This window comes from Carlito syrichta, unplaced genomic scaffold (genome assembly GCF_000164805.1).
Source record: "Carlito syrichta isolate Samal-C Ts95f unplaced genomic scaffold, Tarsius_syrichta-2.0.1 Scaffold311653, whole genome shotgun sequence".
Taxonomy (NCBI): Eukaryota; Metazoa; Chordata; class Mammalia; order Primates; family Tarsiidae; genus Carlito; species Carlito syrichta.
In genome coordinates, this window is record NW_007255749.1 from 72,298 (window position 1) to 86,861 (window position 14,564).

At 50.4% G+C, this 14,564-nt stretch overlaps 1 pseudogene; it reads left to right on the forward strand.

Moving 5' to 3' along the window:
• Positions 1-6,239: 6,239 nt before the first annotated feature.
• On the forward strand, positions 6,240-6,598 carry LOC103271431 (annotated as a pseudogene).
• The last annotated feature ends 7,966 nt before the right edge of the window (positions 6,599-14,564 follow it).

The window sequence follows — 14,564 nt, forward strand, 5'->3', positions numbered from 1 at the left end:
TAAATTAAAATTCTGAAGCTCCCTGGTCAGATCCATTTGCTAGTTGCATTTTGGGAAGTGCTCATTTTAGTGCTATACAGTTTCATGGAATAAACATTTTTCTTAATGAGGCTATCTATGCCAAGTGATTATATTAAAAAATCTCGGGTTTTAACTTCTAAAAGGCCATTTTCCTCTGACATATTTTACATGGTGATGCATTCTTTCCTACAGCGAGTGTTTATGGAGCCTCCGTGTCCCAGGCACTGTTATCAGTGCTGGACAGATGGCAGCAAGAAAGCAGGAGGACAGAGTGCAGCTCCAGAGAGGCTCAGGTGGAAGCTCCTGATCCAGGGTCATTCCTTTGTAGAAACTATAAAACCTGCAAGACTCAATGAACCCAGCAGTGAAATGAGGATGTCAGGGTCTGAGGTCTGAGAGGGCCTGGCCTGAACTCCAAGGCATCCTACCATAGCCCCACAGAAGATGTCGGGAGGGTGGGGAGTGGGCTTGGAAGGCAAGGGAAGGATACCATGCTCCTTACTGGGTCAGCTGTTCCAGAGAGAAGGACCTACAGTGACCGTTGATGTGACTTTGACAAGATCCATGTCTGTAGAGCTGGGACTCTGAGCTGAATGGAGTGGATTCAAGAGCATGGGAATTAGGGAAAGAACAAAGGATCAGCTAGGGTAGAAAGCATGAGTCCCATTCAGTTGTGAGTTTCCTACCACAGAGCTCTATTATGACATCATTCCTCCCACCAGAAAAAAGCAGGTGAGTTTAAGCACTTTCCCCCTGATCCTTGTTATTGAGCCTTGTTCTATTTAGGAGGCAGGAGTAGAAAGGTGGGTGTGACTCTCAGTAGGCAGGCAAGTGGCATTTTCCCCAGTCAGCCCTCTCCTGGAGAAGGGAGGAAAGCGAGACTGGCGTTGAGCATTCGTCCCTCAGACTTTTCAAGAAAAATATGAAGCCTCCGAGCAAAGGGCAGCTTTCTCTGAATATTACAGTATAAAGTTTACAACTCAAACCCTTTGCAAAAATAGAAACCTGAAGGATTATCTTAGTTTTGCATTTTAGACAGAAATGAAGCCAGTAGGATCCCAAGTACTCAGGCCCTGAGCCTTGGGGCTGCCCCAGTCTGCAGCAAGGAGGAACAAGTGCTGATTGACTGGTCTCAGCTTTGTCCAACTTGTGATGATGACTACTCATGCATCCTCATTTTAGAGGAGCTCTTGCCTGTGAATGATGAAGTTGTCAGTCTTCTGCTGGGATTTTCTGCATCTTGCATATGGTAGTGGGGATGGACAGTCCCACCTCTGGGTGTTGGTGCTGGGTGCTACCTGGAGACTTGGCACTCCCAGTTCTTGAACAACCTGTGGACCTGTGGGTCAGTGCACAGCAGCTAGGTTTCAGAACTAGTTTTTCTCTTGGGAGCTGGGTTGGCCTGGCGTACACTTCCATTGACTAACTCCCATCCCCTGACCTCAAACCTGGTTTAGTCCCTTTTCCTGGTTTTTGCCTACTTTCCTGGGTGACTGGACCCTGCCATGTTGGCTGCAGTGGTTTCATCCTAAAGGACACAACACGCAGAGCCTACTACAGTGCCCCCCGCCCTTAGGGTCCTGCTGCCCTTCCCTCCTTTGGCTTCTTAGTTTGGAATCAAGGTCATAGCTGACTAGAGTTATGTCCACAGGTGGTGTAGCATTAAAATCCAAAACCAGAGTCTGTTGTCTGTTTGCCCTTGGTTTGGAGCTGTTGACCACTCCTTCCTGAGGACCTAGCTTATAATAAATCAGTTTCCCCTTGCCCTACCCCAGCTTCCCCTCTTGCCCTGGTCTGTCCTCCTGAGGTGCTGGCAGGCCTCATGGCCAAGTCAGCATAAAACAGTGATCCAGACATAATGACCACTTCTGGATGGACATCTGGCAAGGTGTGGATCTTCACCCTTTCACCTTATATATGCCTCCTCCCATATCCTGAGTTCTCAGAGAGCTACCCTTGGAAGATGGGCAGATAGAACTGGCCAAGTGGTCTTTCTGCAATAACCCCAGAACATCTCTTGTGGGCCTGGACCTTGATGAGGACAAGCTTTCAGTTCAACGCAGCACTGAATACTAGTATCAGCCATAGGACAGCAATTTTCTGGTCCTGTTTCATAAACTTCCCCACACCATTAGAAGTTTGAAATACCTGCATTGGTTGTCAGACTGCACATCTGACTTTTTTGACAGTCTCTCCACACACTCTGGCTCCTTCATGATCTGCAGAAGGAATATCATATGGTGCCCTCATCCCAGAGATTTCAGGTTGCTTAGATACTCTCTGCCCAGGGCAGTTTCACATATATACTTGCTGTAGTATTTATCCCTCATGTGAAGGTTTATTGGTAGATAAATGTAATAAACTCATTTATGTTCAAATAAAATGTGAGAAGAAATTCATGTGCACCAGCCAAGGCCCAAATTAAAATGAATCCCTTCTGTGAAGGAGAAAAAATCAATCTTGCTGAGAGAATTTAATTTAGATGCAGAAAGAATCCCAGCTGCCTAGAAATCCCCATAGCAAAAAGCAGGCACAATAAACTACTGGTGAGGAGACCTCACTGTCCAGGACAAGGAGAGGTCAGGTGGGAGCCAAACAGCTATAATACGGCCTACTTAGGACTTTCCCTTCCGGAATGTGTTGCCAACACTATTGGTCTATTGATCTAAACCTACCAATAATACCATACACTTAGAAGAGCATAGATGATCTCAATTTGGCTCTATCCAGCTGTTAGCAGACTATGGGGAAAAAAATTCTACTGGTAGTTTTTTCCTGACCAGACCTTTTAGTTAACATACAGCAGCACTTTTTTCTCCTCCAACAAGATAGTATAATCATGTTTGTTCATCTAATGAATGAATATGCAGTCTCTGCTGTTTGAAAGTTAAAGGCTCATCTGTGTATGAAGTTATCTCGCCATCCTTTAAAGTGAGCTTTTCTCCTTGAATGCCCTTGGCTCTCAAGACTGGTTGTCAGGGTGCTTTGCTGGGGTCTGAGAGGGAGTGTGCCCAGAGGAGCTGGTGCAGAAATATGTGAGAACACAGGATGCAGAATGGCATCTCCCTGCAGTGAGTCAGCCTGGGCCCATCGGATGGAACCTGAGATGGCAGTGGCATTCTCTACCTCACTCTTGCTGGGAGAGATGCCAGTATATGTTTGTAAGCATCATGTATTTTAGCATGAAGTTTCTAAAGAAGTTTGCATCTTTGGTTTGAGTGAGGTACTACTCATGTTAAGAGGTGGTTATGTTAATTGCATTTTCTAACCTAAAAGTACAGAGAAAGATGTGGAAGGGGGTTGGATAGACGACTCAGGGGCAGGGCACAGGGTGGGGGTGGGGTGCATTTTCTGGTGAGAAACTGAAGCAAGGGGCTTGAGTGCAGGAAGTGAGTGTGCAGACATAGGCACTTCTGAGAAGATGGCAGAGGGGCTGAGAAACATGTCTTTCTCATGGGTTGAGAAGCCCTCTAGTTTCTGACCCTGCCTCATGTGCCTTTGTCACCATGAGCAGGACATAGGGGAAAGCACACCTTGTTCTGCCAGGCCCTCTTCAACCCATGGCAGTTTCCTAGGGCTGCTGTAAACATCTACCTCAGACTTAGTGGCTAAAGCAACACTATTTTATGGTTGGAGGACAGGGGTCCTGAAACCAAGGTATCGGCAGTGCTGGTCCCCCTTCTGGAGGCTTTGGGGTGGAAATTATTTCCTAGCCTTTCCAGCTTCTGGAAGCCACCCACATTCCTTGCCTCATGGTCTCTCCTCAAATCACCACCAGCCCCCTTCCATGGTCACATCTCTCTGACTGCCTCTCCTGCCTCCCACTTATAAGGACCCTTGTGATGACATCAGGCTGTCTGGGCAGTCCAGGACAATCCCCATCTCAAGGTCCTCAACCCCACCTGCACAGCCCCTTCGCCACGTGAGCTCCCATGTCAGGGTCTGGAGATCAGGGTGTGGCCATCCCTGGGGCCTTGTTCTACCATGGCTCACACTACAGGCCATCGAGAGAGCCCTCTGGAGATTGGAGGCCACAGACCACACTCCTAAAGGTCCTTATGTCTCACTCCTGACCTCCCGAGCAGCTGATGAGGAGTGTCCCGAAGGGCCTTTTATCTGGAGAAAACTTTGAGCGGCAGGGTTGGTCTCTACAGCTGTGCCTTGCTATCCCTGGCATCTACCTTGATCCAGAGAGCAGTGTATCACCATGGGCTGCTGTGCCCTCTTCTGACTGAACTGCTCTGATGTAAGCCTGGCCTTGCTTCCCTGTGGCGCGTACCATGGGGAAAAGCTCAACTTCAGGCCATCCCATATGTGGGGACATGCTGGGCTGGAGCTGCCCACCGGAGGGAGGGAGGGAGGAAGGTTTCCAGGAGAAAGTGAGGGGATACTGCTTTGTCCATAGTGGAAGATAAAGGAAAACCAGAAAAGGCCCTGCAGGGCCACCTGGAAGCAGCCAGGGTGAGAGCACCTTCCACCTGCAGATCTCATGATGGAGCCTGCAAGTGAGTGCCTGCCAGTTTTTGCCATGAGCCACACAGCCGGAGCCAGTAGGAGGTTTGCTGTGGCTATTCTTTGCAGACCTCCTTTTCCACAAACAGTATGTACTCCTTCTCTCCACCAGAAGGAGTCTGCATTTCTCCCCCATGCTCCCCTGCTCTAAGCTCTTTGTGCTCTGGCCTCTACCCTCTTGGCTTCCACACTGCCAGCCCCCTCCCTACACCTCCCACCTCACTGCCTGGCTCCCTGGATTCCTACCCTTTCAACCACACCCCTGTCCCTGGCTCTCCACCCTCACCTCCTCTAGCGATGAAGCTTGGTGTACATGTTAATTCATTCGGCCAGGTCACTGAATGCCTTGTGCAGACTTCCAGCAGGTGTGAATCCCTGCCCACCCCACACGCCAAGACTCATACTGCAGTACAGACTGAGGAAAATAGGCGACAGTCAGGCCTCTCGAAAGGGATAGGGCGAAGCAGGAGTGTCAGCAATCCCCCCCCCATGCCCCTGGCTCCCACTATCCTTCCTGCCGCCCAGGGGATGATGGACCCCCTGTGTGGTGTCAGGACCAGGTGTGGGAACCCCCTCTATCCCACTTGGTGGTGGCAACATTTTTTTTTTCAATACATCTTTCTCCCTTTCTTAATTACACAAATACTTTATAATCATTTTTTTTTTGATTTTGGAATTTCTGGAAGGAATAAGAAAACTTCAGAGTCATATTTCCTTTCTTTGGGCCATTAAAGATTCTTCCTAGACCTTGATTGTAAAGGTGCCTAACCTTCACTGCCCAGATACAATGTAACTTGCCACCTTTCATTATGGTTTATGACTTAGTGCCTCAGTGCCTGGCGTGCCCCGTGCTGAGGGGACCATGACCAGGAGGCCTTGGGATGGGGCTGCTGGACACTGCCATGCCATGGGGCGGTGGAGGAGGGGGGAGATGTATGAAGAGGATCCAGCCACACAGACACATGGGATCTCCGGTAAGCCCCAGGGGGTTACGCTGGTTCTCATCTGTCACCTTTGTGTCAGTGGTTTTTTGTCTTTCAAAATTAACTTCTGATTTATTGTGATCAGATGTTTGGAGGAAAGGACCACAGAATCTCAACGGAGATTCACACTTAAAGACAAGACTTAACTGGAATGTGTCAACATTGTTTTAGGATGTTTCACTTAATGAGCAAATCCTCTGAAGCAGCGCCCTCTGTGCTCCTTCCAAGCTCACTAACTACTTGGCAAGGAACCAAAGGCTGAAATGGAAGGTATTGGAAGCCTCAGCCAGCAAGTAATCAGTAGGCCCCTCAAATGAAACCACTTTAAAGCCATCATGGGAGCTGTGGAAACACGGCCCTGTGATTGTTGAATGATATCATACAAATAGACACCTATTTGAACAACAAAGCAGAACTGCATCGTTTTTCTGTAACACCCAGGGATAAAGCAGGAGGCATGTAGAGTTGTCAGCAGTAGATCGGGAAGACACAGACAGGTGTAGGCACCATTTGCCTGAACTCACAGTGGTGGTGGTGACACATGCACAGCCTGTCTGTGCAGGACCCCTGAGCCGAGAGTACCAGGTGTAAACACAAGCGGGAAGGTCTGTGTTAACATTTGTATTTTCGATTCCAAAAACCAGGACCTGAAAGTTGTACTTGTGACTACTGCCTTCCCCCACAATCCCTCACATGCTTCCTTTCCAAATTGGGCCCAACAGAATGGTGCCTGCAAAGAAGGGTGGTGAGAAGGGCCATTCTGCCATCAACGAAGTGATGACCCATGAATCCACCATCAACATTCACAAGCACATCCATGGAGTGGGCTTCAAGAAGCTCGCCCCTCAGGCACTTAGAGAGATCCCGAAATTTGCCACGAAGGAGATGGGGACTTCAGCTGCACATATTGATATCAGGCTCAACAAAACTGTCTAGGCAGAAGGAATAAGCGATGTCCCATACCTTATCCATGTGTGGCTGACCAGGAAGCATAATGAGGATGAAGATTCACCAAATAAGCTTTGGTTACCTGTGTACCTGTTAACACTTTCAAAGATCTAGTCAACGTGAATGAGAACTAATTGCTGATCATCAAGTACATCAAATAAAGTTACAAAAACACTAAATAAATAAATTCAGTGTGAGAAGAACCTCTAGAGAAGTCAATGTGGGTGATAATTAATTACCAATCATCAAGTACATCAAATAAGTAAAACCCCGGGTTGGAGAGCAGGGGAAGAATCTCCAAGTTTCCCAAAGCTGGAGCCCTGCAGGGGCAGCTTGGTGGAGGGGAGCTGTCTGGGAGAGGAGGTGGCATGCCAGGAGTTCTGAGCCAACAGGGGCCAGCAGTGTGCCTGCAGTGAGCCTCTTCCTCCTTTAAACTCAGAGTCTTGGAGCTGTGAGTGGTGGACAGATATCTGGCTGGTGGGAGATGCAGAATCTTCTCTGGGTGTCTTTAGAATGGAGCTTGTGTGTGTTTCTGAGAAACGACCAAGGCCACACACCTTGGGGGCAGAGGAGCTACGGGGACTGTGGAAAGCTTTCTAAAGCTTGACCACCTCATGATCCCATGCCAAGGTGAGCCATGTCACTAGAGTCTCACAGTAAGCCAGGATGCTGGTGGGGGTGGCATGATTTTCTTCTGTAGGTTGGTATGAAAATTGTCTAAGGGCTTGAGGACCTCTCCAGTCTCCCAGCCCGAACAGGAAGGGTTGGGTCCTGTTAAGGCTCTCCAGAGAAACAGGATCAATGGGAGAGACAGAGATCATTATTATAAGGAGTTGGCTCATGTGATTCTGGAGGCTCAGAAGTCCTAAGATGTAGTGTCTGCAAGCTGGAGACCCAGGAAGGCCAATGGTGTAAGTTCCAATCCAGGGTCAGGAGACGACCTATGTCCCAGCTCAACCAGTCACAGGCAGAGAACATTTATTCTTTCTTCACCTTTTTGTTCTCTTGAGGCCCTCAACAGATTGCATGATGCTGCCCACACTGGGAAGGGCCTTCTGCCTTACTGAATCCACCAGTTCACATGCTAATCTCATCCCCCATGGACACACCCAGAAATCGTGTTCAACCAAATACCTGGGCACCCGTGGTCCTGTCAGGTTGCCACATAAGTTAACCTTCACACCTCCTAACTCCCATCCACCCTGCAAGCCCCGCACAGCTCGCCTTTGTTCATCCTCAGAGCCAAGTGTGCAGACTCATTCCTGCTACCAAGGTTCCATGCTTAACAGCACTTTTTGGAAGAATCCACTAAATCGGCGATTTGGTTTGATTTTACCTTAAAATGATGACAGTATCTTAGTCATAAATGAGCTCTTCCCTCATCCTATCTGTCCCAAAGGAGAACATCTATCTGCTGTAATCATGTGACAAGCAAGCCTGCACTAGGCAGAAAACTCCACACAACAACCAAAGGACTGGGATGCCCAGGGCTGAGGAGGAAGGGGTGCCCAGCAACATCTGGAACTCTGCAGTTGAAGTCTGTTTTGGCCTCCTGCTGTCTTCATCTTTGTATGAACCATTCCCTGTAAAATAAACTCAGAGGCTTCCATGGGCTCCTCCCCAGACCAGGATGGTGGGAGGCTTGGCAAGGGTCTCAGAGAAGGGAGGCCCATGATGGCTGACCCTATAGTCCATTACTATCCCAAACCCACTGACGGCCTGGATGTGTGGGAGACAAAAGGAGAGTTGTATCCTCAATCTGGTGTTCGAGAGCTGCCTTTCCAATCCCTGGTTTGTCATTTTGTTTGGAAAGTGGAAGGCTCGAGCCGGTACCCTGGTCCCACCAATGTGCGTTCATGCTTCCAGTGTGGCCTAGGCTTTTAGCCTTTGCTGCTTTGCTTCAGACTCTCCTACTTCTTTTTACATTTGGTTTTCCCGAACCCCATTTACAGGTGAAAAACAGATGGTTGTTGATTCAAAAAGAGGCAAATAAACAGTTCTTTGAGCATCTATGACTTTTCCATCAGTGCTTGTGGATATGAGGCTGCACAGTCATTTTCTGTCCCCTGGAGGCTCAGGACCCAGCTGCAGAGTCTGCACTGGGTGAGACCACAAGGAACCTGGGGTGGGGACTGCAAGAGGAAGAGCATCCCTTGGGCAATTGGCCCAAGTACAGCATAAGCCCACCTCTGGAGGGCGTGGCTGAGGCTAGGACATGGGGCTCAGGAGGTTTTGGCTGTTAAGGGTTTGTGGAAGTGTGTTGGTATTTACTTATAGGAATTGTGCACAATCCTGAGCTTTGCTGTACTCAGTTGAACTTTGGGTTTTTACTTAGCTATAGTGAGGACAGTGCTTGTCCCCTGCCTCCTCCACCTTGCCCCAAGGACAGCAAATTGGCTAACTCTGCCTTAGAAGGCTAGCTTGAAGGGTAGGGCCACTCTATAGACATTCGCTCAGAAGAGCCTATGCTTGGTTTCATGCTCTGCTGTGGCCGTCCTGAAATTCTCAACAATTTTTGGATAAGATCCTTACATATATTTTTGTTTCTGTCTTGCACTGGGACCCACAGATTATGTAGCTGCCTGAGGGGATGCTGGAGCACCTCCATTATTCCCTGGAGCCCTCACCCCTCCTGCCATCTGGCAAAAAGAACCATGCTGATGTCTTACATAGTCTTCACATAAGCAGGAAGAAGACATGTGTTCATGCATGAAGCCCTTGGGAGGAGGCACACACAGCCTTGGGGAGTCAGGCCCATGGGGCTCCTGGGCCTGGCTTAGCAGAAAGGGCAGAGATGTGCTCTACATCCCTGGGCCCCTGAGAGACAGGGTACTCCCTATGCCATCAGTGTCTGCTGATCAGACAGCAACCTCCCTGTCTGTGCAGTGTCTCCCTGGGGCAAAGCATTTGGATGTGGCAGCAGGAAGCCCAGCAGAGCATGAAGAAGACGGACACATAGGAGAGTTACAGAATCCTTGGGAGATTCTAGGGGCTGGTGTAGGATGTGCACCTTAGGGCACCTGCTAGGGTGCAAGGGAACTGAGGAGTAATTAGTGAAAGGCTGTCCTGGTATAAATTATCTGAACTCTCAGCTCCAAAGCCTGCTGCCAGATAATGTCTGAGGACGTGGGTGTCAGGCTTTCCTTCCTTGCAGCAATGGGGCCCAAGAGTGTGTGAACAGCTGGACAGCCAGCCTCAGATGGCCTTGGGCTGCTAAGTATTCTGTTTCTGTGAGGGAGGGGGGGACACTGCATCTGGATCATCATTCATTTATGATCACACCACCAATGGTCAACCCCACTACTCACTGAGCACTGGGGCTACAACAGTGAACACAGTCCCATGAAGGGCATAACGCCCCTATACTGGGCTTCTCTATACTGGGCACCACCATGGTTCTTCATATAGGCCTCCCTCACTCCTGACAACCTGTGAGGTTGTGGCCATTACTCTAATTTCACCAAAGGCAGCCTGAGGTTCAGAGAAGCTACATGGGGCATCCAGAGGCACAGTGGGTAAGTCCAAGATCTAGGATTCAAACACAGGACTGTCTGAATCCAGAGCCTGGACTTGTAGCTTCCTTCCTGCCTGCAGAAAGCTCACTCTGACTTTCCTGAAATTGACCAAAAGGAGCCAGAAGAGCCCATGCTTGGTTGAATGCTCTGCTGTGGCCATCCTGAAATTCTCAACAACTTTTGGACAAGAGCCTCACATACATTTTTGTCTTGCATTGGGACCCTCTGATTATGTAGCTGCTTGAGGAATTGCTACACCTGGGCATTGAGTACACTTGGGCACATGTGATGCCTGGTGTTCCTGACAAAGCCTTGGCTCTGCCTATTTTGGGGATGGCATGCAACCAATCTTAAGAGCCCTTGAACTCACCACTTTGCAAAGGACAATGGGATGTATTGAGCTTCACTGAAACTGTGACTAGAGAAAGTCTAGCATCCATGGACATTTACCTAGGTCCCATCACGACATGGGACGTTTGTGGCTGCAGTAGGTGAGACCTTCAGTGAGCAGGTCGCTTCAGGACCCTGAGTGCAGTGTCAGGGGAAGGGAGCTTGGGGACATCACTGATGTGTGCATCCTCATCACCTCACAGAGTACCCAGCCCTCAGTGCAGCTTGGTCATGAGCTAATTCCATGGTAGATGGAAAGGGAGAAGGTGTCCTCTTTTAACATATTTCATCCTTCAGAAGCCCTCTGCCTTCCTCACTGCATTCATCTCCCCATCTGCTGTGGCTGTAGCTGCAGCGTCCAGTGCAAAGCCCTTCCATGAGCGCTGCAGCCCTCTCTCCCTCACCAGAGTCACCAGGTACCATGCTGGGACAGCCAGGGAGCCCATCAACTGAGACTGGAGAGGAGCAACTGGGAGGAGAGTGTGGCCTTTCTCAACCTCTGGAAGTCACTGAAGCAGGGGTCCGGATACACCCACCTCTGAGGTATGGTCCCTTCTCTTTGGAAATGGGCTAAGGGCATGTCACCCCAGAAAGTGTGGGCTCCCTACCTACTGGATCCTGGCTCTGACTTTCCCAAGAAATTGACCAAAGGGAAGCTTCACCTTGTTCCTGTTCCGCATATGCAGCTCATTCCCACGCGAGGCTCCGGGCACTGCCTCTCCATAGGCACATCTTTTTATCAGCGCACTTTCTCTGAGTCTCCTGGCTTCCAGTGGTGAAGCCTGGTGTCCATGCAGCCTGGGACTGGGCTTTGAGGGAGGTCTGAGTGGTCCACACTACGCATTTACCTGTGCTGCCTTGTTGTGAGCTTCAGGTCTTCTACATTATCCTGCTGTGCACATTCTTTGAGTTTTTAAAAATACGAAGTAGCTCACTGGATGGAAGTTTCTAGAGACAACTATGGAAGAAACTATGGTAGCAACTTCTGCTCCAAAATGTGCTGGCACATCTCACTTATGTCCAGTGATTGCTTTCTATCAGATTCCAAGCACACCCCAGGGCCAGTCGATTCATTTAATGAGAAGCGGTTCATGAAGCACCAGCATGTGGTGAAGTCCTCCCAGAGGGAGGTTCAACTCCCAGGGAGTCCTCCCATCCTGGCCATGCTGAGGAGATGAGCTCCAACTGGACAGGCACAGGGAGCATAGATGCACAGCCCATACTCTGGCCAGGGTGCTCCACTCTGGTTCTCTTTGGAGATCCCTCTTTGAATGGAGCTGGAGCTCAGAGGTCGGCCTCTTGGTCTTTGTAGTCAGGGGATCTATTTGACTCTGGTTTCCAATCTCCACGCAGTAGCAGCATGACCTTGGGTGAATTGCTGATCTGTGAGCCCTGTTTTCCTAGCTGTATAGCAAAATGAAGAGTAACACTGTTTTGGTGAGGCATAAGTATCCCAGTTTTTGCAGAGTGACTCACCAAATATCTGGCATTTACCTGATAAGCAGGTGATGTCATCACCTACCCAACCAAATCTTCCCATGGGGAGGGTGTCCCAAGGCTCTAAAAGTAGCACACAGGCTTGGGTTCTCGTAGAGAATATGGAGAACGAGGAGAAATGAGTAGATTTTGGGGGGAGACTGGTATCAAACCATGAAATTTCACCTCAGGCCCTCTGAGAAGTCACCCCCATGGCTGTGTCTGGATCAGGGCTATGGCAGACAGCAAGGCCAGAAGGGCCAGTGTGCCTTCCCAGTAGGGCAGTCCTCTGGGCTCCTTGGGAAGGTGACATCTACCTGGAAGGACCTGTGGACGGCTGGGATCTTTCCATCATTTCGCATAGGCAGCAGCCTCACCAAAGTCCAACATGTGGGAGGCAAAACTGGCTAGCCAAACCTGGCCTCTGCCCCAGCCTGGCATCCCCAATGCTGAGTGGACTGGGCCTCCACTTTTTATTGCCAAAAGCAGGTCAGGTGAGCTTTGGGAACCATTTCCCTCCAAAGTTAGTGTGGCCCCAAGAGCTTTGGAGAGCAAGACTGGTGGCTCTGGGGCCAGGAGAAAGCTTGGGCCCCCATTAACTGGAGACCCTCCCAGCTGTTGAGCTAGCAGAGGTCGCGGGCCTCCAGGGGGACAATGGAGCCATGGCCCTTCAGGCTTCCAGACATTTCTGTTAGGCTTTTTGGAGTTTGATTTTGCTTCTATGGAAGACCTGGGCTTTTTGTTGGACAGCGAATCATTTTTCTTGGTCTGGGCTACCAGTTCTAATGAATAAAAACACTTTTAAACAGGTGAGAAAACTTTATGGCCCTGGACAGGCCAAGACTGAATTAATACAAGAGAGAAAGTCTATTTTCCCCATGAGCTCGCTGACAGAAGTCTGACGTCATCCCATGGTGGATGTGGCCAGCCTAGTGCTTGTGCCAAGCTGTGACCAGAGGTCAGTGGCTGTGGGAATCTCAGTTCACTCAGCATGAGGGACACCAGGCTGGGGCAGAGGCCAGGCTTGGCCAGCCAACTCTGCTTCCCCCATGTTGGACTTCAATGAGGCTGCTGCCCATATGAAATGATGGGAAGGTCCTAGCCATCCCCAGGTCCTTCTGGGTGTGACATCAGAGTCCCTAGCAGGAGGATGGCAGTGTCAGGAAGGGGTGTGTCCTGGGTTGTCTACCTGCTCTCAGGCCTGGCTGTGGTGGTCAGGAGAGGGGTGGCTTATGATGCAGACATTGGCTCTGTACCCATGGGAAGATCAGCGACAGGACTAGCCAAGACGCTGCAGACTCTCAGGACACAGGGAAGCCCAGGATATACAAGAAGGAAGGAGCAGAGCACCTGAGTCTGGAGACATCTGGGGACAGGTGCTGCCCCCAGCAGCTTCAGCACCCTCCCTGTACAAAGAACAGGTGCTGCCCCATGACCACAGTTTCCTCACTACACTGTACAGGGCTGACCCTTGCCGCTTCAGCTCTGAGGAGTCAAGGGCTGCAGGTCTGGCTCTGCAAAGGGTCCCGTGGAGCTGGAAGGGGTTGAGAAGCCACCAGGTGAGTGCTCCCATGCTCACCAGCTCATCATTCAGTCGCTGCATTTATTAAACACCAGTAGGTGCCAGTACTGTGTGTGAAGGGCAGTCATTGCTGAGTGAGACCTGGTAGCTGCCTGGCTGGGCACATGGGTGCAAGATGAGAAACTGTCACAAAAGGAGAGTGACAGGGAGGAGGATGCCCAAGGTGGGAAGGGGATGCCCAGAGGCTAGAATCAGGCCAGAGATTTTTCTGTCCCATCAGGGTCCTGAAGTTAGGAGGGCCCTGAGCCCTTGTGTGGTAGAGGGAAAGACAGTGCAATGGGGTCTGGGGTGGAAGAGTCTGAGGTCTCTGAGGTGGGAGTCACACAGGTAGGCCTCGGAGGAAGCCTGGGAGTCTTGTAAGCAGAAAGTGGTATCTGAGTTGTGTGTCTGAAGAGACCTGGGACGGATGCCCCGCTCTCAGGATCTGAAGGGCCATGAGGCTGCAGAAGAGAGGATGGAGAGGTCCACAGGAGGCAGGACCAGGAACGAGGGACAAGGTAGCTGAACCCAGAGCCTGGGGGGTCCAAAGAGGGGAGAGGTGGAGGGAGTCCAGAGGCAGGAGAACTTCAGCTCAGGCCTAGCCCAGAGGTTGCAGCTCAGAGCAGGTGTCAGCCCACAGCTCTCACCAGCCAGCGTTGACCTTCTGCTGCTCCTCCTGCAGTTGCAGCTTTTAGAACCTCCATAGTGGTCCTCCCAACAAAGGAGGAAGCTCAGGGCCAGGCCAGGGTCAAGGTCAGTGGATACCCCTGAGACCATCTGGATAGTTAAGTCCCAGTGGGTGGGACAAGGGAGGCTGAGGGGCCAGGAGGGGTCCCAGGAAGAGCCTGGGACCAGGGGATGGGCCTGGTCAGGAGGTGTGGTGATAGACAGGCAAAGGAGAGGGGAAGGGGGCACTGGGACTTCCGAGGCCCTTTTGCAGATACTATGGGTTTGATTCCATCAGTCCCTGAGGAAATGCCAGGAGGTCTGGGTGTCTGGGAGTCAGGAGAACTCCAGCAGTTGCAATGTTCATGGCTCTGTTACCTTCATAGTGGTTATAACCTGTCTTTTGCTTGTAGGGTCACAGGTGTCAGTCCAATTTCAGCTGTGTCCTCAGAGCTTCTCCTTTCTTCGGGAATACAAAGGGGTAATGCCCAC